This window comes from Nothobranchius furzeri, chromosome 5, assembly GCF_043380555.1.
Source record: "Nothobranchius furzeri strain GRZ-AD chromosome 5, NfurGRZ-RIMD1, whole genome shotgun sequence".
In the NCBI taxonomy this organism is placed as follows: domain Eukaryota; kingdom Metazoa; phylum Chordata; class Actinopteri; order Cyprinodontiformes; family Nothobranchiidae; genus Nothobranchius; species Nothobranchius furzeri.
In genome coordinates, this window is record NC_091745.1 from 62775843 (window position 1) to 62797890 (window position 22048).

The following is a 22048-nucleotide window of genomic DNA, read 5'->3' on the forward strand; positions in this document are numbered from 1 at the left end:
TTCTGATGACCTCAACAGTTTTACCTCTTGTGTTGAATTTATAGCAAAACTATTTTATGTAAATAAAGAAATTTAACTAAGGAGATTGACTCCATAAAACAAAATTAAGAGTTTTTTTAATCTACCGTAATCTACTTTTTCTGACATTGGGACCAAAGACCATCAGGTTTAGATTCTAGAAGATCTAAAGAGGTAGTTTAGTTCTCAGAGAGGTTTTCTTCAGAGTGAAATCAAAATATTTTCAGCGTGTCACTCACTCACTAACTCACTCACTCACTCACTCACTCACTCACTCACTCACTCACTCACTCACTCATCCAGCAGAAGGGTTGTTGATGAAGATGTCAGCATAAATAATCAGCTAATTGGCACTGAATGGTTCTGTTGCGTGTGCTGGAAAATAAAAAGATCCCCAGAGATATGAACTCACCTCCAGCTGGGACCTGTGTGTGTGTGTGTGTGTGTGTGTGTGTGTGTGTGTGTGTGTGTGTGTGTGTGTGTGTGTGTGTGTGTGTCTAAGGGAAAGCAGCTGACATGCTAACAAAGGTCAAAGGGCTTGAAGAGTTAATTTACATCCATTGATGTTTAAGCTGTGTAAAAAAGTAAAATCTAACATTTTACAAACCAATAAATGAAGTCGTTAGGAAATCTTTAAGGCTTGTTTTAGACCACTTTTCATTTTACATGTGTAGTGTACCACATGGGCAAGTATTTCATCAAATTGACCAGAAGTTGACTTTAAACTTACAGGCCAAACTTCTTCGTACGGGTCAATCTGACACCGTGGTGCCGGTATGAAGTCTGTGAACTTGAATCAATAATCTTAACTAATCCTGTGGTACGTTGTGAGTCCTCAAGGCTGCAATGACTTCTTATCTATCTTCTCCGAATAAAGCTTGTTTTCCCTGGCTCATAACTGACTTTATAATTTTATGTGTTATATAATCATTTTGTTGAATGAACAATATGTTTAAATCCAAAGTGTTTTAATAATTTGTCCAGTGCTCTACATTAATGAATGATGGGTTAACATGAATATTTGTCCTGTAATGATTTATTTCAGATCTTAAATTACATCAGATTGATATTTGTCGCTGACCGGGTGAGCAAAGCCCTTGGAATCATCCTCTCTTTTGACCCCAAGGTCAAATCCTCTCTGCAACGCTTGTGCGTGATATCAAACGCTGGAACACCTCAGACGTGGAACGTCTAACTAGCAGACCCTGGTAGCATCTTCTGGCTGGTGATATCTGAATTCAAAGAGAGCTGCGACTCTTTGAGATTCCAGGAGCCACTTCTTTTTGGTGACATCACCAATCTAGCTGCCTTTCCTCTGGACCGCTCAAGAGCTGCCGTCCAACACGGGCAACGTAGACCTGCACACTGGCGTGGGATGGTTTTTCATGAAGTGCTGATAGCTTGTTAAACCAGTCAAACTGATTTTACAATCACAAGATTGTAACTGAATCACAAGACATCACAAGATCTCTCAGATACTTAATAAAGTTTTGCTACATAACATCTAAGCTGACATTCCATCATTTCATTCAATTCTGTAATCTTGTCCAACCATCATTCATTATAATTTGTTCTCAGTCATAATTAGTTTAGAAATGTAGAATTAAATTCATTTTTATAAACTATATTCTGACTCTGTCTGAATTAATATGAAGTGTCTGTTTCCCTGAATAGTCCAAAGAACCTTAGGTAGGTAATATTAAATTAAATATTCAAATACCATTTAGATAGATAATTCATATTTATATAGAATATCACATCTTATTGATCATTTAATAAGTGTAGATACCTCCATCACGCTGCATGTGTATTTAAAACTAACTACCATAAATTTATATAAATTTACTCCATTTTAAAACTAAAGCTCCTATGACCTACTTTTTAATGCCATAATTATTACACTATACGATATTTGTGAGACAATGTGTAGTTTTTACCATTAATCTCTGGAAATATCCATCGAAATGTTGTTGAAAATGAATTAAAGCTGCTCTCCGGAGTTTTCCCCTTTCAGAAATGATGTATGATGTTTCCGATATCCGTAAAAGCGATTGTCTCATTATGTACTGTGATAAAATGTAAGCCATACGTCTTTCATTTATTTTTTGCTAAGCACGCCCCCTGCCCTGCAGAGCTCCATGCAATAGGAAACTTAGCATCGACCAGAACTAACCAATAGCGTTAGACTACCGCTTACTGGCTTCAAATTTAAGGAATACCTTGGCTGATGCAGAGTTGATGAACTTTTCACAGACAAGTAAGTCTCTAAAATATAAACGTATGAAAACACAACATGACATGAGAATAATACTCGTAAAGCAACGTGTTTTAGCTCCGTTTGTCAGCTACAGAAGCACATTTATAAACAGAAACGTGAAGTTGGCATCTTAAAAAAAAGAGCAAAAGATATTTTTGTGTGATATGCTTGTCAGCCACTGGACGGTGCCATCGGATAAGAGAAAAATCTGGAAAGAAGCTTTAAATGATTCCCAGACTTTGAAAAACATTGGCGGCTTCATAAAATATAACCATAAAAATTGGGTCTAAAATACATGGAAGCAGGTTTAAGTCTCTGGGCAACGGCATGTTTCCGTCAACGGGAGCCCGTCAGGACAAAACAAATTTACTGATCTGTAACAAGCGGTTACAAATCTTTCACCATTCATAGACGTTGTTTTCCACATTTACCTCTTCACTTATTGCCAGTGATGAATGGAGGTCTGATGTGCTTGTCATTTTGCTGGAGGTTGTGCTCCCAGGGATTTTTGTCCCAAATGGGCATCCGTTGGTGAGGTCTTACTCGAACACAAAAATAACTCTTTCTTGCAATGATTTAGGTATGTACTGACCCCTATCTTCAGGGGAAATACACACAGGTACTTTAAATGCAGATGTTTACTATATGGTGTAAGAACCTGATTGGATAAATACTAGCTGATTAATGTAAATCCTGAATGGAAGCTACCAGCGTTCTCTTTAGGGTGTCAACACTCAGCCTCACTGCTCCTCCTCATAATAAAGAGTCCACTTGTATCTGCAATGTTGTTCTTTCGTTCACTACCCATAGGTCATGACCATAGGTGAGGGTAGGAACATAGATCAACCGATAAATCGAGAGCTTCGCCTCCTGGCTCAGCTCTCTTTTCACCACGACAGATCAGTACAACGCCTGCATCACTGCAGACGCAGCACCAATCCGCCTGTTGATCTCACGCTCCATCTTTCCTTTGCTCATAAACAAGACCCCGAGAGCAAGTCAACCCCTACCAGAGTCTAACTCCACTCCCACTTCATGTTTGAAAAATGCAACAAATGCCGTTGCCTGGCAGACCGAGAGGGCGGAGCTGCTAACAAATACACACACACAAAGGCTCACGACAGCATTGTGACATCATAATGTACCAGTTCACATCATAGCATACCTCTTAGCCAATAGCGGTGGCAGATTTAAATTAGAGTACAGTGCAGAGTTTTTACCTGACAACGGCACAACACTGCCAGTTTTAGGCAGAATGTTTTAACTAAGATGCACTGAAGTGCCAAATTATTGACGACACGTGTCTGCAGCACGATTAGACACTCGTTTATCTAGTTTATCAGCAAAAAAAAAGTTTATTTGGGGGTGACTTGCTCTTTAAACTCCTCCACTTGGGGCAGGACCTCATTCCTGACCTGGAGAAGAAATTCTATCCCTTTCCCAACTCAAGACCATGGTCTCAGATTTAGAGGAGCTGATTTTCATCCCAGCCACTTCACACTCGGCTGCAAACCGCTCCAGCAAAAGTTGGAGACCATATTCAGATGAAGCCAACAGGACCACACCATCAAAACAGATCTCCTCACCACCTTGGCTGCGCCTAGAAGTCCTGTACATCAAAGCTGAACAGAATCGGTGACAAAGGGCAGCATTGGCAGAGTCCAACTTTCAGCGGGAATGAGCTTGATTTACTGCTGGCAATGCGAACCAAGCTCTGACACCGGTCTTACAAGGATGTAACAGCCCGTATCAGAGGGTCTGGTACCCCATACTCTTGATGTACCCCCACAGGCCCCCCAAGGGATGTGGTTGAATGCCTTCTCCAAATCCATAAAACACATAGATTTATTTACGCTTTAATGATCTTAATAAAATTATTAAATTAATAAATTGTTTTAAAGCATTTTAAAAATAGATAAATACAGCGTATTTTTAAATAAATATATCTTCGTCAAACATACTTTAGCGTGGAGGTCAAAGTCAGCTGGACTTTGGGTTTTGTTTGTGAAACGATCTAATAAAAACTTTTGCAGACGACTAAAATTGTTGATTCTTAGTCAATTTGCGGCAACTTTATTTCCTTTGACCACCCAACAATCAAACACTCATCTGGATCTCTCTAATTACTAAACGTCAACCATCCCTTGAGCAAACCTTCATCGAAGCTCAGGGACCCAAACGACGTCGACTGTAAACATGGATGCATGGACAGGGACCATGCCGTCTTCTGAGGGGTAATTATTATTATTAGCACTCAGAGCTGCACTGAATCCCATGAGGTCTCCAACAATGAAGATCCACATGGGTGCTGTGACAGGCGCTTATCTGCGTATCACAGTGAGTCAGCCTGACGCTAATACCCAGGCTAATAACGGCTGCCAAGTGGAGCCAACGCCGAGTTAATAGTTGTGATGAGGGACAGCAGCGTGAACCGTGGGGACACGTGTCACTCACAGTCGGCCATTCGGAGGCCTCGGATTGTAATTAGTAGCCGGTGACAACAAGGCTCAACAGAGGCGAAGCAGCAGCCAGGCAGGTACACAAGGGTCTGCAGTAATAATTACCAGCTGCCAAAACAATCAGCACAACTGCTGGATATTCTATTACATACAGACGGGCTTAAGTTATTCTGTGGGTTTTAGGAATAAAATCAGAAACCTAGCAGCTCACATCAGCTGTTACAACTGGGAAAATCTGGAAACTTTAGAAAGAATAACATTTTAATTTGAATAATTATGCAGATTGTTGACCAAACCCTCACCTTCTGACAATCTTGAGGACCTCCCCATAATGACTCTAAATCTTACCAGATAATCTTGCCATGTGAGGTGGGTTAGGAGTGCTCTGCTTTGATCAGAAGCCAGTCGATTTGTGTTGCTATAAGCTGACTGGAAGAATGCTTACACGAATGAGCGCATGTTGCCTCCTACTGGAAATTAGGATAAAGGCTCTCAGTCTATTAGTTTAAATCAACATGCATGTAAACGTACTGACTGTTGGACTAAAATGATTATATTTGTGATTCTTTATCACGCCATCTGGGGTTCCCCAATGGTTTGACAATCGTCCAACAATTTAAAAATCCTACAGTGTGAACCAGGCCTAAGGAAATACATGCAAGGAGGTCGACTCAGTCAAATATCAACAATTATTTTAAAATTGAAGGAGGTAGAGATAGGGATTTATCTTCTCAGTGGCCTAGTGGTATGAGTGTCCACCCTGGGACTAGGAGATCAGGGTTCAAATCCCGGTCGAGTTATACCAAAGACTTAAAAAATGGGACCCAATGCCTCCTTGCTTGGCACTCAGCTTTGAGGGATTGTATTGGGGGTTAAACCACAGCCACTGCTGCAGCTCATCGCTCCCCACAGGGATGGGTCAAATGCAGTGATGTAATTTCACCAGACTGTGATGACTAATGGGACTTTGACTTTAAAGCAGCAGATAATAAACAGAAGCAGTGTGATGGATAGGAGTAGTCTTGGATCACGTGGTGTCTATCGATTGTTATTTACCTGTTGCGCATCTGCGCGGAAAGGCTGTTATAATGAGCAAGTGATAGGGGAAGTCAACTTTTGCTGACCGCTCAAATGATTTTTTTTCCCATGAATTATTCGCTCTACTTTGTGAATCTGTACGTTTCTCTTGTTGTGTGTGCTTGTGAACACCGATTGAAGGAAATATTTTGAACAACCAATAAAGTCGCTTTGATCGAAATCTGGACTGGAATGCTCTGAGGGAGCGTCAACACATCCTCTAATTAGTTGCTCGGCGACCCAATGGTTACACTCGCCAACAAGCAGGACATGTCTGTGATGAATAGATGTGACTTAAAGCTGGACCAGAATCACAACCAAAGTCTAAAATAAAATTTAGAGCTCAAAAATGTTGTGCAAAATCTGATAAAATGCAATTACCACAAGCACACCAATAGCAATGCATCTCACAATGTCACTTTGTTAATTAGACAAAAAAAGCGTTTTTTTTTTGTTTCCATCCTGCTGACGAGTGTGAAAATCATTCCAAGTGTGAATGTTTTTACTGGAATTGAAACCATATTCTGTTCTCAAACACATAGTACCCTCAGTAAGACACATTTATATCCCCACTGATGCAATTACCACATGCAACGTAACAACAAACATTTTCATATTTCATCGTCCCTAGTGAGAACGAGACCGTTGAATTTCTGACCCACCAAACTGAACAGGCTGAGTGTAGTTTTAAATATGAATACTGCACGTTTCATGTACATCACATTGAAATCCTCTCAGCCTGAGCAAATAGAGGGAATGTTAACTAAGAGCATCAAAAAACACAAACAGGGGTGTGAGCCTGAATATATCAGTTTTATCACTACCAGAAATTAAGGGTAAGAATATATCAGATAAAAAATATAATTTTTAACATTACAACATTAACTCCACGTTACATATAACAAAGTGTGGATCTTAGTGACATGGTTGCGTTGGATCAGGTACCAGGGTGGAGCCTGGTGGCAGCTACCGATGATGATGGTTTGGTCATCAAATGTTTGTCATTCACATCACAAATCATTGGTATTATCGAGTAAGAATGACATCCTGTGGATAAATGTGGTTACTGCAATCACTTTCACTACTGTTCCTTGAGTTTTCACAGCTGTTGCCAGTTACGGATTAGTGCCAGAAGATTCTACATGATAAATGAGGACTTTGAGAATGAGTCATACAAAGTAAGTTCATAAGATGATTGCCATATCTGGTGTTAGGTCTCTTTGGTGTTTTTTCAGCAGGGAGCACTTAGACATTACAGTAACCTTTCTTTGGCATTGGGGTAAACGTGGCTGTTTGCTGTCTTGCTGCTAGCTTGCTATTTTAGCTCTGAACAACTCGTTAAAGGAATTAAAACGCCACCATTGACTCATTATTCACTTCACACACACATTTCACTGTAATATCAAGTGGTTGGAAGTTGTGAAATTAGGTTCAGGTATTTTTAGAGCCCACTGTTTGCTCCTAATTCACCATTAGCATCATTAGTTCAACGTTAGCCTCCAGGCATTTTCACCCAATATTAGAGTAAAACAAAAAGATGTCATGGCTTCTTAGTACAAGAAACATCTTCTGGGTCGCTTCTGTTTACTGGCTTCTATTTTTTAAACAACTCTGGATTTTTTTGCCTGTCGGTGTCAAATTACAAATGCCGGCCCTGCAGCCTTAACTCGCCAAAGTCACGGCATCCTCACAAACCCACTGATTGTAAACAACCCTCCAACCCTTAACCGGCAGCGAATGGAATCTATAGCTTCCTCACAACATTACTGAGACATTAGACTGTTTTGTGATAATTTGACTCTAGAAATCTTACATATTGACCATTTACTGTGACATTTTACACATCCAAAACTAGAACTAACTATAAACTCTGTAGTGAGGTCTTGTTTTTATCAGCTTCGCCGCCTTACTCACCTCAGACAAATCCTGAAACGGAGGCATTTGGAGTCAGTCATTCATGCATTCATTACCTCTCGCCTGGACTACGCAAACGCCCTCCTCATTGGTGTTCCGGACTCTGCCCTGAATCGGCTGCAGGTTGTTCAGAACGCTGCTGCCAGGTTCTTGATGGGTACACACCGAAGTAGCCACATTACCCCTGTCCTGGAACATCTTCACTGGCTCCCTGTCATTTTCAGAGTGCAGTTTAAGTCACTAACTTTTGTTTTTAAAGCACTCAGTGACCTGGCACCTTCCTACCTCTCTGCCCTTCTCACTCCATATGTGCCCACCCGCTCGTTGAGGTCGGCTGACCTTTTGCTGCTGCACACGCCGCGGATGAGGCTCAAATCGCGGGGTGAACGAGCATTTGTCCATGCTGCCCCAAAGCTATGGAACTCATTGCCCATTGGAGTTCGGCAGGCTCCATCTCTGGCGGTTTTTAAATCTCGTTTAAAGACCCACTTTTACACTTTGGCTTTTAGACAGTGACTCGTTTTATTGTGTCATTGTTTTAATGTGTTCTTATTATTCATGTTTTCTCTGCTTTTAATTGAGATTTTTATCCTTTGTTTTAGCTCCTTGTAATGGGTGTGTTTTGTTTTAGCCTGTGCAGCACTTTGGGCAGCTCCCATGCTGCATTCTAAATGTGCTATATAAATAAACTATGCTATGCTATGCTATGCTAAATAACTAGAGGTTATTTACCAAGATGATTGCCAGCTTAACCCCACTAGTTATCATTTATGGCATTACTTAAACCAGGTACTTCAGTGTGTTCAGCCTTCTTTATAAAATGAAAAACCACCAAACATCTAAATAAACCAATAAACACATGAGGTCCTTGGCTTCTACGCCAAGAAAAAAAAACTGTTAGTATCTCTGAACATAGCCAGACTTATGTTCAGTTCCTTTTTTAAATACTCCAATTTATCATTTTAATCATAAATAAACAAATCCACCCTGTTCTGAGGGAGTTCTGCGCTGACTCCGATAATAGGGAGTGCAAGTTGACAAAGATCTCTGTTCTGAGACGTCCCGGTGCGGCTGTTGATGCTACACAGTATCTAAAGCCGAACCCTCGCTGCACTGAGCCCAGGGGCTGATGGGAGTCCTCCAGGGAACCATTAGTGAGCGGATCGTCAATGTGGTGTGCAGGGAGAACGCACAATTCATGGGAGAGTGCCGATAGAACTCACAACACTCTAACAACACCTGTCACCCCTGCGCCTAATGAGAAACACAATTAGCAATTAACAGTGCGATCTGTCAGGGCTAATACCTACCTCCCTACACACACACACACACACACACACACACACACACACACACACACACACACACACACACACACACACACACACACACACGCGCACACACACATGCACGCACACGCGCACACACACACGCACGCACACACACACACACGCACGCACGCACGCACGCACACACACACACACACACACACACACACACACACACACACACAGAGCCGGGGGGAGAAACCAGACCCCTTTTATCAGCACTTCTATGCAGGTATGAAATGAGCCCAAACAGGAGGATCAATTAAGCAGGTGATGTAATGTGAAACCTAAGCTGATGCCTCAGTGGCAGATTCTCCTAACCTCCTCCTTGATGCTCCGTGATGACTTTAATACTAAGTAAACCAGCAGAGTTAAAGTTAAAGCGGACCAAGGTGTTCAATGACAGAAGACCCCTTTTCCCCCCTGAGCTGTTTATGAACAATTTGAACTTTTCCGTGTTGTTACGAGTCCGATGATGTATCTGGGCATCTGTCCAAACATCGGTCAGGTAACAGATTTTATCATCCACCTGAGCCCTATTCTTCATGTTCAGCTAGCTAGGAGCTACTGATGTCCTCCTGCATCCAGAATGCAACACAAACCCAGCTACAGGAGGGCGTTTGGCTCAAACCTGCATCGTATGTGTGGTCGTTGTGTCAGATCACTATTCCATTGTATATGGGCCGAGTCCATTTCCACTAGAGGGTCTCAGTACAGTTCTTTTGAGATAGTTGTGTTTACACCTACTGAACAGAACCGCAGCAAGGAGGAAACGGACCTGAGTTGGATTTAAACAGACTAGAAACTTCAGGTATTTGAATGCCCCAAAACAAGAGAAACTAGGATAAGTTTAGATTTCTTTCTAAAGAGGAGGCGGCATTAAAGATCAGTTGATCTAACAAATATTTAGATTCCTGTAATCAGGTTCTTCCCAACGATTCTCCAATTTTGTCACTGAAAACCTCCGAATGGACATTTCAAGATGCTGCTGTCTGTTACTGATTCTGCATGTGTGCAGTAAAAGTAGCACATAAACACGAACTTGTTCAGAAAAGCCATTTAACCCTCCCACTGTCCTAATGGGTGTGACCCCACGAGGAAAGTTGACCATTGAGCAGGATTGATGGTTTATCCCTTTGGGTCCATGTGACAGGGGAGAGGAGTGAGCGCCACCTCACCCCTGCCACATGGACCTTAAGGGATAAACCATCAATCCTGCTCAATGGTCAACTTTCCTTGCGGGGTCACCCATAAAGACAGTGGAAGCGTTATCTCATTTAAAATGTAGCTTTTGATAAACTATTGTTTGTTTTGCTTTTCTTTCATTTATTACTTCAAATCTGGATTACCAGAAACACGCAGGAGTTCAAGGTCACCAAGTAAAACGCTGAAACCTTCAGCTGTTTTATTTAAGGTCCTCATATTTAACCCCCTCAGGCTCAAAATAAGTTTTGATAAAAGGACAAACAACTAAGCCCTTCAGGGGTACTTCTGAGTTAAAAAATGCTCATGAAATACGTATGTGGAGTAACCAGACAGGCAGGTTCTAACTGTTGCAAATCTGCAACGCCTGCCTCCAGAGGGTTAATTTGACTATTTAATCACAGACACTTAGAAAACTTTTACTTATTTCAGGTGGACACACACACACACACACACACACACACACACACACACACACACACACAGACAAACACACAGAGGCTCTGTTCTAATTGGATTACACCAAACGTGTGTCTGTTTGTGTGTGTGTGGCATCTCCAGCATCGTAATTGTGTCAGCCTTGTTGGTCAGCGGGGAATAGAAGTGTTAAATCCAATTCCGAATTTGTTTCTCTTGTACAGGGGGGGGGGGGGGGGGGGGGGTAGCGTGAGAAGCAACCATATGTTACCATCCCCAGTTCAGAGGAACTGAATATGGATGAGAAACAACACAGTCCTGGCGTCGCCACAGGTCTACTCTCCAATGGAGTTGGCTTGTTTGTTATAAGGCAGGAAGTGAAGCAGTGGACATGGATATCCATTAATAATGTCTGATTTATTCTGAAGAATTGACCCTTGTGTTTCTGTGAATGCCAGGTGCCAGGATTCATTAATGAACTGTATCAAGCGGCTTCCAATCAAACCCTGCTGACGGTCCCAGGTTCGAACATCAGCTGGTTGCTCTGTTTGGTGTTTCTACATTTCCATGTTCTTCTAATACATGTTGTGGGTTTTCTCCAGGGGCTCTGGGTTCCTCCTGTCATTTAGAAATGCACATGTTGGGTTAATCTGGGATTTTCATGGTTGTTTGTCCTGTTTGTGGCGCTGATATAGACTGCCAAATAGGGGGTTCCCCGCTACATCCTGACCAGAGACAGGCTAAATGCTCCTTCTTAGTTTGAAGTGAATCTGTGCCTCAGCTAGTGGAGGACTTTAGTTATCTTGGTGTTTTGGTAAGATGAAGGACCAGTGAATCGGGGCCTTGTCTGCAGTGATTGGGGTGTTGCTCAGCTGAAGGGCAACACTCTCCATGCACTGCAGTATTCTACTGAAGTTCAGCTTTCTGTTTGTGAGAGATTCACTAAAGGTGCTGAACACTGAAAACAATGTTTTTAAATCTTATCTCTGATTATAATCAGTCACTATGCATTTTCAAAGCAGGCTGAACATGAAAATAGTCTCCTACACCTATCTCCGGTGTTAGCTCAGATAGAGAATAGACGGTGAAACTCTAGGATTTGAAAATGCTGACAGATCTACGTCACACTGTCACTTATCATTCGTGGACGCACCCTTGACTCGTGATAGGTTGTCGCTGGTTTAGAGTCCAGGAAACAACAGAATGTCTCCAATAGTAAAAGCTAACTGTTAGCACTAGCAATTCCACCACACAGCATAACTCCTTCAGTCCCGTGTTATTTGTGGAGATAAAACATCAATGTTGAAGAGCAAACAAAGTCAGTAGAGTAATGTTGCTGTTAGCCAGTCAGATGTGAGACATCCAAAAATCAGGACATAAGACTCCAAATGCGGTCGTCTTTAGCTCAGCTGTGATGTGGCTCCCTTCTTATTCCTTAAAATGGTGACCTGGAAATTTGTTTCCCCAGAGAGATTTGTTTACAAGGCATTCATTCCCAAAGGTGGAAAGTAACGAATTACATGTACTCACATTACTGTAACTGAGTAGCTTTTATGTGTATTTAAACTTTTAAGTTGTTTTTAAAAACTGTACTTTTACTTTTACTTGAATAAGTTTTTAAAAAATAATTGTAATTCGCTACATTTTAAAACATTTCCGTTACTGAGTAAAAATACATTATAGGCTTAATAAATAAAAAATACTTTGTGTAGCAGCATTGGAACAGAAAGAGACACCTGCATCAGCACCAAACCGTGTGTGTGTGTGTGTGTGTGGGGGGGGGGGGGGGGGGGGTACACTTTTGATAATGAGGACAAACAGCCATTTTTACCGCAGTTTTGCTCAAAAATATCAGTTCAGTCCCTGTGATCCACTTGCTGTTTACCTCCTCTCTCCCTCCTGTGGGTTGGAACCCGCACCTTCGCGCACCGGTGTGACGTCATCAGATTTCTGCTCGGTTCGGTAGCTGGACTCTATTCCGTGTTTGAGATGTGTTTCCCTGCCGCTCCACACGGAAGCAGCAAAATAAGGTTTAGTGCTCATAACAAGCGGATTATCAGCGCTGTACTCATAAAACAGAAGACCTGCAGGCCTCTGTGAGTTAAAACATCCTGATATTGTTCAGGTGTAAACATTGTTCTCCATTTCTGTGTTTGAACTCACAAGTTGCTTCTTGATGCCACAGATGTGTGATGATTTAGCTTGTTTCTTTATTTTACTCCAGAAAAAGAGATTAAAATATTACAAAAGCAGTTCAGTGTGGCTAAATTAGTCATTCAAATGATTCTAACATAGTGCAGTGTGTGTGTGTGTGTGTGTGTGTGTGTGTGTGTGTGTGTGTGTGTGTGTGTGTGTGTGTGTGCGTGCGTGCGTGCGCACACACACGAGCGAATTGTGAACTGGTGTTGTGATTTTGCACTACTTAGATGTAGCCATCCTTACGCTGACAAAAATGTAACAAAGTAACTTTTACTTTGAGTACATTTTATTTACGATACTTTTTACTTTTACTTGAGTAAAAATGTATCAAAGTATTGGTACTCATACTTAAGTAGGAAATTTTAGTACTCTTTCCACCTCTATTCATTCCTACTAGAGACCACTGCAAATGTATTGATTAAATGAGTGCTCTTTAAAAAAGGCTCCATCATGCAATTCTGCACTTTAGAGGATTGACAGGCACAATGCACGGCAAAATATTACTGTTTGCTCTTCTGGCAGGGCTGCCAACTCTCATGCATTGAGCGTGAGACACACACATCTGACCCTCTTCACATGCTCTCATGCCACAGCTCCAATATCTCACGCTGAACCACCAAAACATCTAACATGAGCTGTCCTTCTGATGTCCTCATTCTTGATCCTACCTATCCTCGTCACTCCCAAAGAGAACCTCAACATTTGGAGCTCCAGTTCTGCCTCCTGTCTTTTCCTCACTGACACAGTCTGTAAACCAGACGACATCTGGTCTCACCAGAGGTGGAACGAGGTAAGTGTTTTGCAAGTCTCAAGTAAATCTCAAGTCTTTATCCTCAAGTCCTCAAGCAAGGCAAGTGTCAAGTTAAGTCCCAAATCTGAAACTTCAAATTTCAAGTCATTTCGAGTCATTTTTTAAAACAATGCTGCATGTGTGTCTCGCCGTTCTCTCAGCATTTTCTCCTTCCAAATGCGGCAACCACGGCCAATATGATTCATGTCTCGTGAGCGTCCAGCCCGCATCGGGCACTCCTGAGTAAACTTTAATGCTCCACGTTCACAACAAGTAAACAGTACCAAGTTCTTGTCCAGGCGTCCTAGAATAACACAGTTTGCTTGATTGTTGCGCTTTGCCAAAACTTTTATTAGCTGGAAACAATAATAAAGAACCTGCCTGCTTAAACAGGCCTCTGTTTACCATCCACCTACAAACCTGAGCGAGTATCATAAACGTAGCCGGAGAACAGAAGGTGGCGTTGGCTAACGCTAGCTATCTCATCATATACCTATACCGTTTTTATGAAACTTAAAGCTGGAGGCTGTTCCATTTCTGATTATAATTATTTTCTAGCACACTTGACATGTTGTACCGTGTATGTACCCAAAACAAATAATTCTTGGAGAACAAATATAGTTTGATGCAACCCCATTTAGAGAGGCAGGGGTTAGGATGGTTTTTTTTTCTTTCTTTGTAAATCTAATAAATTTTATTGGCTGTTGCACACATAATATCCTACAGAGAGATGTCTCCATTTGTTAGTACGAGATGAGTGAAATGACTTAAAAGTGGACAACTTTGAAATAGTTGATGTTTTAAACTAGACATTAAATAAAATAACAAGTCATTTCAACTAAGCAGATTCAAGTCCCGAGCATCTGGTGTATAAGTCCAAGTCTCTTTTTCAAGTCCAGTCTGAAGTCATAAAATTAATGACTCAAATCTGACTTGAGTCCAAGTCATGAGTCTCAAGTCCACACGTCTGGGTCTCACTACTGTCTTCCACACCTTTCCTTCCATCTTGCTGAGACTCTTTTATCATGTCTGACCCTTTTCTCCACCTGTTCCACCTGCTTGCATACACTTCACCTCTTTAACACCCTCTCCGTAGACCCAACATATTCCTCTTTAAATCTACTCCTTCTAAAATGAAGCCAGAATTTAAAATAAGACTGTTTTCTGTTAGGTAGCTTTGACTAAACACCAAAAAGCGGCAAAGAAAACCAGATTAATAAAATAATACAATCTCTGAATGTTACCATTATAGAACTTAGCATGAATATTTGAACTTTTAAAATAGGAAAATAAAATAAGTTTATTCTAACTTTCAGTTGGGCTGAGTTGCATAAAAGTTGGCTGGGAACAAGTTCAAATACAGACTCCAAATACAGTTGCTGGCACAACTCCCAAAACCTAAAATGCACAAGTCAAAAAACATCGGCAATAATTTGACTGACAACAACACACAGAACCACACATGCTACTGTTCAGCCCGAAACAAAAAACACGACTCCTGTGAGTTACAACTTCAAGTCACCAACTAGGTGTGAACAAGGTGTAACAGTAGTTTTTTCCTAATATTCTGAGTTCTCTTTGTTCCCCGGCGATGAATAATGAAGACATTCCTGGGACGTGTTAATTATGCTTACCGGAGGGGATAGGTAGATAAATCAAGGAAAAGACATTCTCAAGCAGATGGGAATGTTTTGTTTTCCATTTATCCGTTAATACAGAAACAAGTGGAAATTATCAGGTTTTAGTTTATGAACTTAATACCAGTTTATATTTTATAAAATGTAAATATTTAACTCAGAATCCCCACAGGGTCTGAGGCAACATCTTCAAACCTGCTAACTACAAAAATGTATGTTTTATTTCTATATATATATATATATATATATATATATATATATATATATATATATATATATATATATATATATATATATATATATATAATTTTTCATATTTTTTCTTGGAAGGGGGGTATTTATTTGGGGCAATTATTATCATTATTATTACTATTATTATTATTATTATTATTATTATTATTATTATTATTAGTAGTAGTAGTAGTATTATTATAAAATAACTATTGAAATAATATTTTAGTTTTTTCAACCATGTTTTGGGAACTTCTAGTATTTATTTCCCATTCAAATCCAGTCTCTGCTTAATAAGAAATAAATAATTAATCAGAAAGTTAAATTAAACTGTTTTTCTGGTTTTAATGAGGTCTCCCCAAATTTTTTATTTTTCTTCAGATTTTTTTTCCCCATAAAATCTCAAATTTCAACCATTACAACAGAAACAAATTATCTAATGACTAAAATTGTTTACTTCAAGATTTAAAAAAAATGTACATATAAAACAGCTCCATTTATGCTGGTACCATTTCACAGATGTGGAAATAGTCATTTTGTTGCAGATTATATTAATAAAACATAAGTAACCTTGTAGAAATCAGGCTGATTAAGTTGGTCTGGAGCATACACGTGCGTGTTAACACAAGAAATCAGAGGTGATCTTAGAGAAACAACTGTTGCTGCCAATCTCTCTTAAGAGGATTAAAGGTTGTTTCCAAATTAGTTGGGGTCCAAAAAAAGTATAGAAGAAAGCTTATTCCTAACTGGAAAACACGTAGGACAGCTGTGAATTATTCCAGAAAGTTACCCGATGGTCGGAAGACAAATGACTGAAACCCCAAAGAGCTTCATCTTAGATCTCATGTCATTAAATGGTTTAGTTGATGAGAATCAAGTTGTGGATCTGCAAAATGTTCTGATGTTCACTTCGTGGTGGAGGAGTTTGAGTGCCCTAATGATCCTAGGAGCTATGTTGTCTGGGGCACTTAGTGCCCCTGGTAGGGTCTCCCATGACAAATTGGTCTTAGGTGAAGGGTGAGACAAAGAACGGTTCGAAGGATCTTTCATGGCGGTTAAAACGAAGAGTCGGAGTACCCGGCCCGGAGGGTTACCGGGGTCCCACCCTGGAGCCAGGCCTGGGGTTGGGGCCCGTGAGCGAGCGCCTGGTGGCCGGGCTTTCGCCCATGGGGCCCGGCCGGGCCCAGCCCGAACCGGATACATGGGCTCGTCCAACTGTGGACCCACCACCCGCAGGAGGAACATGAAGGGTCCGGTGCAATGCGAATCGGGTGGCAGACCAAGGCGGGAGCCTTGGCGGTCCAATCCCCGGACAAGAAAACTAGTTTTTGGGACATGGAACGTCACCTCGCTGGCGGGGAAGGAGCCGGAGCTTGTGGCAGAGGTTGAGCGGTACCGGCTAGATATAGTCGGACTCACCTCGACACATTGCATTGGCTCTGGAACCCGAGACCTGGAGAGGGGTTGGACACTCTACTTTGCTGGAGTTGCTCCGGGTGAGAGGCGGAGGGCTGGGGTTGGCTTTTTGTTAGCCCCGAGACTCTCTGCCTGTGTGTTGGGGTTTACACCGGGGGACAAGAGGGTAGCTTCCTTGCGCCTTCGGGTCGGGGAACGGGTCCTGACTGTTGTTTGTGCTTATGGGCCAAATATCAGTTCAGAGTACCCACCCTTTTTGGAGTCCCTGGGACGAGTGCTAGATAGTGCTCCATCAGGGGACTCCATTGTCCTGCTGGGGGACTTCAATGCTCACGTGGGCAATGACAGCTTGACCTGGAGGGGTGTGATTGGGAGGAACGGCCCACCTAATCTGAACTCGAGCGGTGTTTTGTTATTGGACTTCTGTGCAAGCCGCAGTTTGGCCATAACGAACACCATGTTCGAACATAAGGATGCCCACCGGTACACTTGGTACCAGGGCAGCCTAGGTCACAGGTCGATGATAGATTTTGTAGTCGTATCATCTGACCTGCGGCCGTATGTTTTGGACACCCGAGTGAAGAGAGGGGCGGAGCTGTCAACTGATCACCACCTGGTGGTGAGTTGGATCAGATGGCAAGGGAACATGCCGCGTAGACCTGGCAGACCCAAACGCATAGTGAGGGTCTGCTGGGAACGCCTGGCAGAAGAACCTGTCAAGACGGTCTTCAACTCCCACCTCCGGCAGAGCTTTGACCACGTCCCGAGAGCAGTGGGGGACATTGAGTCCGAGTGGGCCTTGTTCCACTCTGCGATTGTCGAGGCGGCTGTTGCTAGCTGTGGTCGTAAGGTGGCCGGTGCCAGTCGTGGTGGCAACCCCCGTACCCGCTGGTGGACACCAGAGGTTCGGGGAGCCGTCAGGCTGAAGAAGGAGGCCTACAGGGCGTGGCTGGTCTGTGGGTCTCCGGAGGCAGCAGACAGGTACCGGATAGCCAAGCGGGGTGCAGCAGTGGCAGTTGCCGAGGCAAAATCTCGGGCGTGGGAGGAGTTTGGTGAGGCCATGGAGAAAGACTATCGATCGGCTCCAAAGAGGTTCTGGCAAACTGTCCGGCGCCTCAGGAGAGGAAGGCAGCAACTCGCTCACACTGTTTACAGTGGGCATGGGGAGCTGCTGACGTCAACTGAGGCTATAGTCGGACGGTGGAAGGAATACTTTGAGGAGCTCCTCAATCCCACCAATGCGCATTCCGAGGAGGAACCAGAGCTGGGAGGCCTGGGGATGGACTGTCCGATCTCGGGGGCAGAAGTTGCTGAGGTAGTCAAACAACTACACAGCGGCGGAGCCCCGGGGGTGGATGAGGTTCGTCCTGGGTATCTCAAGGCTATGGATGTTGTAGGGCTGTCATGGTTGACACATCTCTACAACATTGCGTGGTCATCGGGGGCAGTTCCTAGGGAGTGGCAGACCGGGGTGGTGGTCCCCATCTTTAAGAAGGGTGACCTGAGGGTGTGTTCCAACTATAGGGGGATCACACTCCTCAGCCTCCCTGGAAAGGTCTACGCCAAGGTACTGGAGAGGAGGGTCCAATCGATAGTTGAATCTCAGATAGAGGAGGAGCAATGTGGATTTCGTCCTGGCCGTGGAACTGTGGACCAGCTCTATACCCTTGCAAGGGTGATGGAGGGGGCATGGGAGTTTGCCCAACCAATCCACATGTGCTTTGTGGATTTGGAGAAGGCTTATGACCGTGTCCCCAGGGGCACCCTGTGGGGGACGCTCCAGGAGTATGGGGTGGGTGGCTTTCCGTTAAGGGCCATTCAGTCCCTTTACCAGAGGAGCGTGAGTTTGGTCCGCATAGCCGGTAGTAAGTCGGACCTGTTCCCAGTGAGGGTTGGACTCCGCCAGGGCTGCCCTTTGTCACCGGTTCTGTTCATCACTTTTATGGACAGAATTTCTAGACGCAGCCGTGGTGTGGAGTGTGTCGAGTTTGGTGGCAGGAGAATCTCGTCTCTGCTTTTTGCGGATGATGTGGTCCTCCTAGCTTCATCCAGCTCTGACCTTCAGCTCTTGGTTCGCGGCCGAATGTGAAGCGGCTGGGATGAGGATCAGCACCTCCAAATCTGAGACCATGGTTCTCGACCGGAAAAGGGTGGCTTGCCACCTCCGGGTCGGGGGAGAGGTCCTTCCTCAAGTGGAGGAGTTTAAGTATCTCGGGGTCTTGTTCACGAGTGAGGGTAGGAGGGATCGGGAGATCGACAGGCGGATTGGTTCGGCGTCTGCAGTGATGCGGACGCTGAGCCGATCTGTCATGGGGAAGAGGGAGCTGAGCCAGAAAGCCAGGCTCTCGATTTACCGGTCGATCTACGTCCCAATCCTCACCTATGGTCATGAGCTTTGGGTAATGACCGAAAGAACGAGATCGCGGATACAAGCGGCCGAAATGAGTTTCCTCCGTAGGGTGGCCGGGCTCAGCCTTAGAGATAGGGTGAGGAGCTTGGACATTCGGGAGGGACTCGGAGTAGAACCGCTGCTCCTCCGGATCGAAAGGAGCCAGTTGAGGTGGTTTGGGCATCTGGTCAGGATGCCTCCTGGACGCCTCCCCGGGGAGGTGTTTCGGGCATGTCCTGCCGGCAGAAGGCCCCCGGGTCGACCCAGGACACGTTGGAGAGGTTACATCTCCAATCTGGTCCGGGAACGCCTTGGGGTCCTGCCGGAGGAGCTGGTGGACAAGGCCGGGGAGAGGACGGCCTGGAGCTCCCTAATTGGGATGCTGCCCCCGCGACCCGGACCCGGATAAGCGGAGGAAGACGAAGAAGATTAGAAAAGATGAATACAAACTGCTTATTTAGCAGCTGTCAGCAGGGTGGTGGAGGAATGATGGTTTGGTCTGAGGTCATGGAATGATAAAGGAAAACAAACCCCAAATCTAAGTCCAGTTAAAGTTCAAAGTTGTGCAAGAACTTTGTGGAAAAACAGACATATGTTTTCGCAGGATTCAAGACTTTTTTATGTTTTACTGTAGTAGGGGCAGCAGTAGCTCAGGAGGTAGAGTGGGTTGCCCAGTAATCGGAAGGTTGTAGGCTCGATCCCGGCTCTTGGCAGAGATTGCTGCTGTTGTGTCCTTGGGGAAGACACTTAGCCCGTCTTGCCTGCTGGTGGTGGTCGTGGGGACTGGTGGTACTGGCATATAACAGGCCTCGTCTGTCATTGCCCCCCAGGGTAGCTGTGGCTACATTGTAGCTCATCATCACCAGTGTGTTAATGTGTGTGTGAATGGGTGAATGACTGACACTTTGGGGGGTTGTAGAACCCTATAAGAAGGTGCTATACAAATACACTTACCATTACATTACATTTTACATCAGCCTGATCATCATTTAAATACGTAAACCATCACCTGACTTCTAGTCCACGCTATCAGCATTATTTTAATTGGTGTGTGTGTGTGTGTGTGTGTGTGTTTTCCACTTCAAACACTGGTCTAACCAACCAGACCAGCGTGTCCAGTAACACATTAATGTTACAATTAAACAGTTTCACTTCATAGGCTAGGAACGTTTCACCTGCCGTGGCCCGACAGCTTCTGCTCCACATAAACTTTGTGCGTAATCAAATGTCTCTACGCGTCATGCGTGTCCATATTAGAGACGGGAACAGGCGCTGTTCAGCCAAAGTTTCATAATTTCATAAAAAGAACATTTTTCCAAGTGACACATCCCTCAGAGAGACCGGGTTTCCATACTGTTTCAGTGGGAGGAAATCTTATCGCATGCGCCGGTTCTGTGCTGCGCTGGAACCCCAGATCTTCAGCTCACTGTCCACCGTGGGCGCTCCGAGCCACGCTGAACACAGTGTCCAGTATAAAGCTCTGATGTTCTGATGGGAATATTTTACCTCCGCGATGTGCGTTAACGATTAAAATGTCAGCTCATCCATGCGCATCAGTGTGCGTCGGGGTAATTCTTTCAAACCAAGCAACATCCTTGAGTTTATCCATCAAAATAAACAGTCAAATGAAACAAGGGCCCGGGCGGGATTCAATCCCCAGACTCCCGGGTGAGAGTCATACTCTCTAACCAGTCAGCCAAAGGGACAACCCCTTGGCCAAGTAGCCAGGGCGCATTATCTAGCGGGACACTGTGACAGGACACTTACACTGCCACACCTGATTATGAAACTTTGGCTGAATAGTGCTTGTTCCTGTCTCCAATGTGGCGACGCATCCAGGAACCTGTCTGAGGAGAAGCCCAGAATCTCACATCCTCCAGCTCAGGAAGCGCATATGATTACGCACAAGCGTGACGCGTCAACCCGGTCTCACAGTAAGACCGGGCTGGACCTGTTCAGGTTTACGCAGACAATCTTTACATTTAGAATTGGCATACAGATGTAAAATTAATGCAGTAAAATATAAAGCTTTTTATTTAAATATCCATTCATTATTTTACAAGCACAGAGAGCTGCATCAGATGGATGGAAGAGCCGCATGCGGCTCCAGAGCCGCGGATTGCCGACCCCTGTGCTAGCCTACTTTATTGTCCCCAGCAATTTTTAAACCCCACTCAAGTGTATGGTTATTGTCCCCAGCAATTCTGAAAACAAACTGACGCCCTTGTGTGGAGGTCTCGGAGACCTCTGTGTTCCACACGGTTTTACCCAGCGGTCAGCCCGGCGTATCTCTGACTCAGAAGCTCTGGTGTTGTGCACAGTTAACTCCGGTTGTAGCTAGGTTGCTACCTCCGTTAGCTTAGCTCCCACCTCCGCATTAGCTTTGGGTTTGCCAGGGTTAGCTGCAGGTTAGCTTGTAGCTAGTTCGACCGGGTGTCGTCAGTTGATCCCAGCCTTACAGCCCCACCCTCAGCTCTACCTCTCTTCCCTTTTGTGGAATTGTCTGGGCTTGACAGAACCTGTGACACGGTCAAAATGGCGGTGGTGGCCACCTCCCATTTGGCCTCAAAAACGTGTTATTGGAGCCTATGGAAACCCATTGTCCAATATTTATATGTCGATGATTTTAACCAAAATAAAATAAAAGTAACTTAAAAAGGGGGATACTAGCAAAGGGTTAGTGCTCTCAGCTCACACAGAAGTGTAACTATCC